General features: G+C 38.3%; 1 pseudogene; it reads right to left on the reverse strand.

Annotated features, from left to right (window-relative positions):
- The window catches only part of LOC102585711 (probable leucine-rich repeat receptor-like protein kinase At1g35710), a 12,575-nt pseudogene extending 6,435 nt beyond the window's left edge, over positions 1–6,140 (reverse strand).
- Between the last annotated feature and the right edge of the window lie 234 nt (positions 6,141–6,374).

Raw genomic sequence — 6,374 nt, forward strand, 5'->3', positions numbered from 1 at the left:
GTGATATAAATTAGCATGATCATATACATTTGTTGTAGAATCATATGAATAAATATTGTGATAGAATAGCTGATTTGGAGGGATAGCAAGGCAGATTTAGAGGGATTCAATGACAGATTTGTATAGATAGAATAGCTGATCTTTAGGGATGTGTAATCTTTATTTTCTCTATATAATGGAAAGACTCTCTCACTTTGAGAGGCATTCAGCTGAAAATTGACATATACAACACTTTCAGTGATGTCAAATTGCACACAGATGAAGGAATTTCCCCTATGAAATCGTTATCATTGAGAATCATAATTTTCAGATTTCTCAGATTCTCGAATGAAGCAGGAATAGATCCATTAAGAGAGTTACTACCCAATTCTAGGTCAGTAAGAGACCTTAGGTAACCTATCTTTCGAGGAATAGAGCCAGAAAAGTGATTATCATAAAGATACAACCTAGACAAGTTGCTCAAATTCCCCAATGAAGCAGGAATAGAGCTATTAAGAGAGTTATTACCCAAATGTAGGCCAGTAACAGACCTTAAGTAACCTATTTCTGTGGGAATTGAGCCAGAAAGCTGATTACTATAAAGACCCAAAAGAGACAAGTTGTTCAAATTCCCGAATGAAGCAGGAATAGAGCCATTAAGAGAGTTATTACCCAATTCTAGCTCAGTAAGAGACCTTAGGTAACCTATTTCTTCAGGAATAGAGCCATTTAAATGGTTGTCAATTATACAGAGGATCTGAAGCTTGGCTAGTGAACCGATTTGTTGTGGGATTGTTCCTGAAAACTGATTGATGTTCAAGTTAAGAAAGACGAGATTAGTGAGATTACCAATCTCAGGTGGAATGGTTATTAAAGATGGTATTACTTAGTATTCTAGGGGTCATTATGTAAATACTAAAAGTTAGTGGATTAGATGGAAAAATGTTAGTTAGAGGTAGTTACGTTAGATTCATTTCTTATTGTATATATAGGTACAGATCTTCTACAGTGAGGAATTAATGGAGTTCATATGAAATTTCTACTTCTCTTCTCTAAGAACATTCTAGACTAACAGAATTGCTCTTCCACCTATCTTCTTCTTGATAGTTCGCATGGTATCAGAGCAGTGATCGAATCATTGCTTCAGTTACTCGAAGTAGCAAGAACATGGCAACCATTGACAATGAGCTACCAGAAAAGTTGAGTCATAATCATCCTCTCTTCTTACACACCATTGATAATTCTGGTGTTTTGCTCAGTTCAATTCAATTGACTGGAGCCGATAATTTTTCTGTATGGAGTCGAGCGTTAAAATTGCAGTTATAGGTCGGAATAACTTGGATTTCTTGATGGTTCTTGCAAAATGAGTTATATGGCCCTAATTGGTGAACCAGTGGGAACATTGCAATGCAATTGTATTATCATGGATCATGAATTGCGTTTCAAAGGAATTACTTGGAGGGATCGTCTACTCTACAAATGCTTCTGCTGTATGGAAAGATCTGGCTGAACGCTATGATAAAGTCGATGGATCTCGCATCTTCCAATTGCACAAAGAAATTGCAACTATCAGTCAAGGTACAAGTTCGATCTCAGCATATTTCTCTAGATTGCGTGAAATATGGGTAGAATATGATAGCATAACTCCTGTTCCTAGTTGTGAATGTGTGAATTCAAGTGAATTTGTGAAGTTTGTGCATAATCAGAAGTTGCTTCAGTTTCTTATAGGGCTGAATGATTCATATGAACAAGCTAGAGGACAAATTCTAATGATGGTACCTCTCCCTTCCCTGAACAAGACTTATTCACTTTTGATTGAGAGAGAAAGCCAGCGTACCATCTCTCAAACTGCCAGTAGTTCTAATTGTTCTGAATTAAGTGCTATGTTCACTATTGGTAACATGTCAGCCCCTGTGCCTAGACCAAAGTCTAGCTATGATCCAAATGCATTCTGTGACTACTGCAAACGGGCAGGTCATACTCAAACAATTTGTTATCAGCTGCATGGGTATCCACCTGGATTTGAAAGGAAGAAGAAAGGCCTTAACAACACTTTCCAAGGGAGAGGTAGAGCCTCTAATGATAGGAGGTCATATCCAGCTGCTCATAATGCAATTAGTGATGGTGATCTAGACTATAACAGAGGAGTAAATCCCATGGTTCCAAGAACTCGGGGACATGGAAGAGGCTCTAGATACACTGAACAGTCTGATTATGAAAGAGGTGTTAGATACAATGACCATACTGACTATCACAAAGGTATGACTGTGTTACATGAACAGTATAATCAAATCCTACATATACTTGGTTAGTCCAATGTTCAGGGAGGCACTGAAGCAACAACATCCTTATCAGGACATTCCAGTGCTAATTTGGCTCAGGAAAACTACACTTCAGCAGGTAATGTAACTGCTCTCACAGTTTATACAGGTTGGATTGTAGATTCGGGGACAACAAATCACATGACTTCATACTCAGAAATGCTTACTCATAAACACCAACTACCTGATAATAAGCCTAGAAGTGTTCAGTTGCCAAATGGTGAAACAACTCTAATTACACATACGGGATCCTGTCGAGTAACTCTTAAGGACATAATCAACAATGTTCTCCTATTTCCTGAATTTAAATTCAATTTACTGTCAGTTTCACAACTTACTAAAGATCTTAAGTGTGCAGTATGTTTCTTTCCTGACTTTGTTGTCATTCAGGACCTCTCAAATGGGCAGGTGAAGGAGATTGGTAGAGAGCATGCTGGACTCTACCTTCTGCCAAATCACACCTCACCTATAGAAACAACCCCTTAATGCTCTTCTTACTTAGCACATGGTGGCATTTCTTCCTCAACAGAATCTCAGTCACCGTTATGGCATCAAAGGCTAGGCCACACTTCTTCCAGTGTTCTAGCTCGTCTACTTGCTATTTCTCCTACTCAATGCTCTAAAGATCTCCCCAGCTGCACCATTTGTCCCTTAGCCAAGCAACATAGACTTCCTTTTCCCAACAGTATTACTGTGTCCACATGTTCTTTTCAATTACTACATATTGATGTTTGGGGGCCTTTTAACACCCCCACCTATGATGGCAACATATTTTTTGTTACTATTGTAGATGATTGTACCAGAATGCTATGGATATTCCTAATAAAACTAAAGAGTGATGTTTGTGTAGTTTTGAAAAACTTTCTCATTTTTGTTAAAACCCAGTTCAATGCTATGGTGAAAACTATTAGGACTGATAATGGATCTGAGTTTGTGAATGCTGAATGTCGCAACTAATTTACCAGCTCAGGCATTACTCATCAGAGGACGTGTATTCACACACCTCAGCAAAAATGGTATTGCTGAGAGAAAACATAAACACATTCTTGAGGTTGCCAGGGCAATCAGATTTCAAGGTCATATCCCTATCAGATTTTGGGGTAATTGTGTCCTCACAGCAGCTTACATCATTAACTTGTTGCCAACTCCTATCTTACATGGAAAATCTCCTCATGAAGTATTTCACAACTCCAAACCTACTCTTCAACATTTGAGAGTCTTAAGTTGCTTGTGTTTTGCAAAGAACATGTACATTCATGATAAGTTTCAATCTAGAAGTGTAGTGGCTGTTCACATGGGCTACAGTACTACTACTAAAGGTTATATTCTCTACAATCTCAAGGACAAGAAATTCTTTCTTAGCAGAGATGTGGAGTTTCGGGAATCCACATTTCCCTTTGCAGCTTCTCCTTCCACTGCCTGGCACTTATTTCCAATTGTCTACATTCCATCAGATGTTACTCCACTATATGGTGTACCTTCCACTGATGTTGTTCAATCAGATGAGGTCACTGATCTGCCTACAGTGGTTCCTAAGTCAGTTCCCAGGGGTTCTGATGTTAGGAGATGTCAAAGGAGTTCCAAAGCCCCTTTATGGTTACAGGATTATGTTGTGTCAGCTCATCTCATGCCTATTCAGCCCCTATATTCTATTAACAAAGTTGTTGGGTATGGTCAATTGTCTCCCTCTTATTTGGCCTTTCTATCTTCTTTTGGTACTGAGGTAGAACTGACTACATTTGAAGAGGCTCTTAGGTGGGTTGAGGCAATGCAAGCTGAAATCTCAGCTTTGGAAACACATCAGACTTGGATTGTAGTACCATTACCTTCTCATAAGAAACCCATTGGCTGCAAATGGATCTTCAAAATTAAGTATCATGCATCAGGTGAGGTAGACAGGTTCAAAGCTAGGCTAGTTGCTAAGGGATTCAACCAAAGAGAGGGTCTAGATTATCAAGAAACTTTCTCACCTGTGGTTAAGATGGTTACTATCAGAAGTGTGTTGGCTTTGGCTGCTGTTGAGAGCTGGCATGTCCACCAAATGGATGTGTCAAATGCTTTTCTTCAAGATGACCTCTTTGATGAAGTGTATATGACTATTCCTCAGGGGTTTCAACTACCAAAGGGATTTACTGTGCAGGCTCACTAAATCCCTATATGGATTGAAACAAGCCCCTCTTATCAGATTGGGATTTGTTCAAAGCCATGCAGATTACTCTTTGTTCATCAAGAAAACTGTAACATCTTTGGTGATATTGTTAGTATATGTTGATGATATAATGATTACTGGCAATGATCTTAGTCTTATTCAACAGACTAAAAGAGTTCTACAAGCTACCTTCAAGATGAAGGACCTCGGAGATCTCAGATATTTTCAGGCATTGAGTTTGCTAGATCACATGAAGGGATTGCGATGCATCAAAGGAAATACTCTCTTGAAATCATCTCTGAGGCTGGACTTGGAGCTGCTAAACCGGCTTCCACACCTATTGATCCTTATGTTCAATTAACTACAAAAGAGTATGATGAAATAAATGGTACAGGAAAAGAAGACAAGCTACTGGAGGATCCAGCTGTATACAGAAGACTAATAGGAAAGTTATTGTATCTCAATGTCACTAGGCCAGACATAGCCTTTGCTACACAAACTCTGAGCCAATTTCTACATCAACCAAAACAGTCACACCTCAATGCTGCTATTAAGGTGGTGAAGTATGTCAAAGGCCAAGCAGGGCTTGGTGTACTGTTTTCCAGCAAGAATAGCAAACAGTTGAAGGTCTATTGTGATTCAGATTGGGGAGCTTGCTTACACACCAGAAGGTCTGTTACAGGATTCATGGTTAAACTGGGAGACTCTCTAATATCATGGAAATCCAAGAAACAAGGTACTATTTCTAGGAGTTCAGCTGAAGCTGAGTACAAGAGCATGGCAAGTGCAGTAGCTGAAGTGGTATGGATAACAAAGTTGTTTAAGGAACTACACGCAGTAGATTGTAACTCCAGCTACTATCTATACTGATAGTAAGTCTTCTATACAGATTGCAGCAAATCCAGTACTACATGAAAGAACAAAGCACATAGAGTTGGACTGTCATTTTATAAGGGAGAAAATTTAGAATGGTTTAGTTAAAACTAAGTATTTACATACAACAGAACATGAGGCTGATGTACTGACTAAGGTTCTAGGGAGGTCTCAACATAAGTATTTGTTATCCAAGTTTGGAGTATTGAATTTGTTCACTCCTACCAACTTGAGGGGGAGTATTAAAAATGGTATTACTTAGCATTCTAGGGGTCATTATGTAAATACTAGAAGTTAGTGGATTAGATGGAAAAGAGTTAGTTGGAGGTAGTTACGTTAGATTCCTTTCTTATTGTATATATAGGTACATATCTTCTACAGTGAGGAATTAATGGAGTTCATATGAAATTTCTACTTCTCTTCTCTAAGAACATTCTAGAATCTAGACTACCAGAATTGCTCTTCAACCTATCTTCTTCTTGATAGTTCGCAATGGTGCCCGAGAAATTGTTCATGCTAAGATCAAGATTTTCAAGTAAAGGGAGGGATGAAAATGGAAAAGCATAGAGTGTACCAATGACACTAGAATCTGTAATATCCAACGTGTTTACCCTCCCATTAAAGCATATAACTCCATACCAATCCGTGCATGAATTAAAACTTGGCATCCATGAAGCCAATAAGGAATTATTCTGGTTCTTGAAAGTTGCTTTCCATTTCAAGAGGGCAGTTGCTTCATCAGTGGAAGCTAAATTTGGAAACGCGTTTTTTTCCAAATTTGCTAATTTGGCTGCTATCGGAGAAAAAAATGTTGTCATTCTCTTGTCAAATTTTGGATTGTTTTGTGTTAGAGGTCTAATTCAGGCAAGGACTTAATCAAAGTGGCCAAAATAGTTTTGTTATCACAAATTGATTATGACCACTCTTAGTGTATGATACAGACATGTGTAGTTCTCAATTCTCATATCTATAGTAGTGGACCATATCCAACAATTCTCAGTCTTAGATGTTACGATGATTCGTTATGTCTTTGTTGGAAATTTGGGTTGTTT

Source organism: Solanum tuberosum, unplaced genomic scaffold (assembly GCF_000226075.1).
Source record: "Solanum tuberosum cultivar DM 1-3 516 R44 unplaced genomic scaffold, SolTub_3.0 scf00800, whole genome shotgun sequence".
NCBI classification, from domain to species: Eukaryota; Viridiplantae; Streptophyta; class Magnoliopsida; order Solanales; family Solanaceae; genus Solanum; species Solanum tuberosum.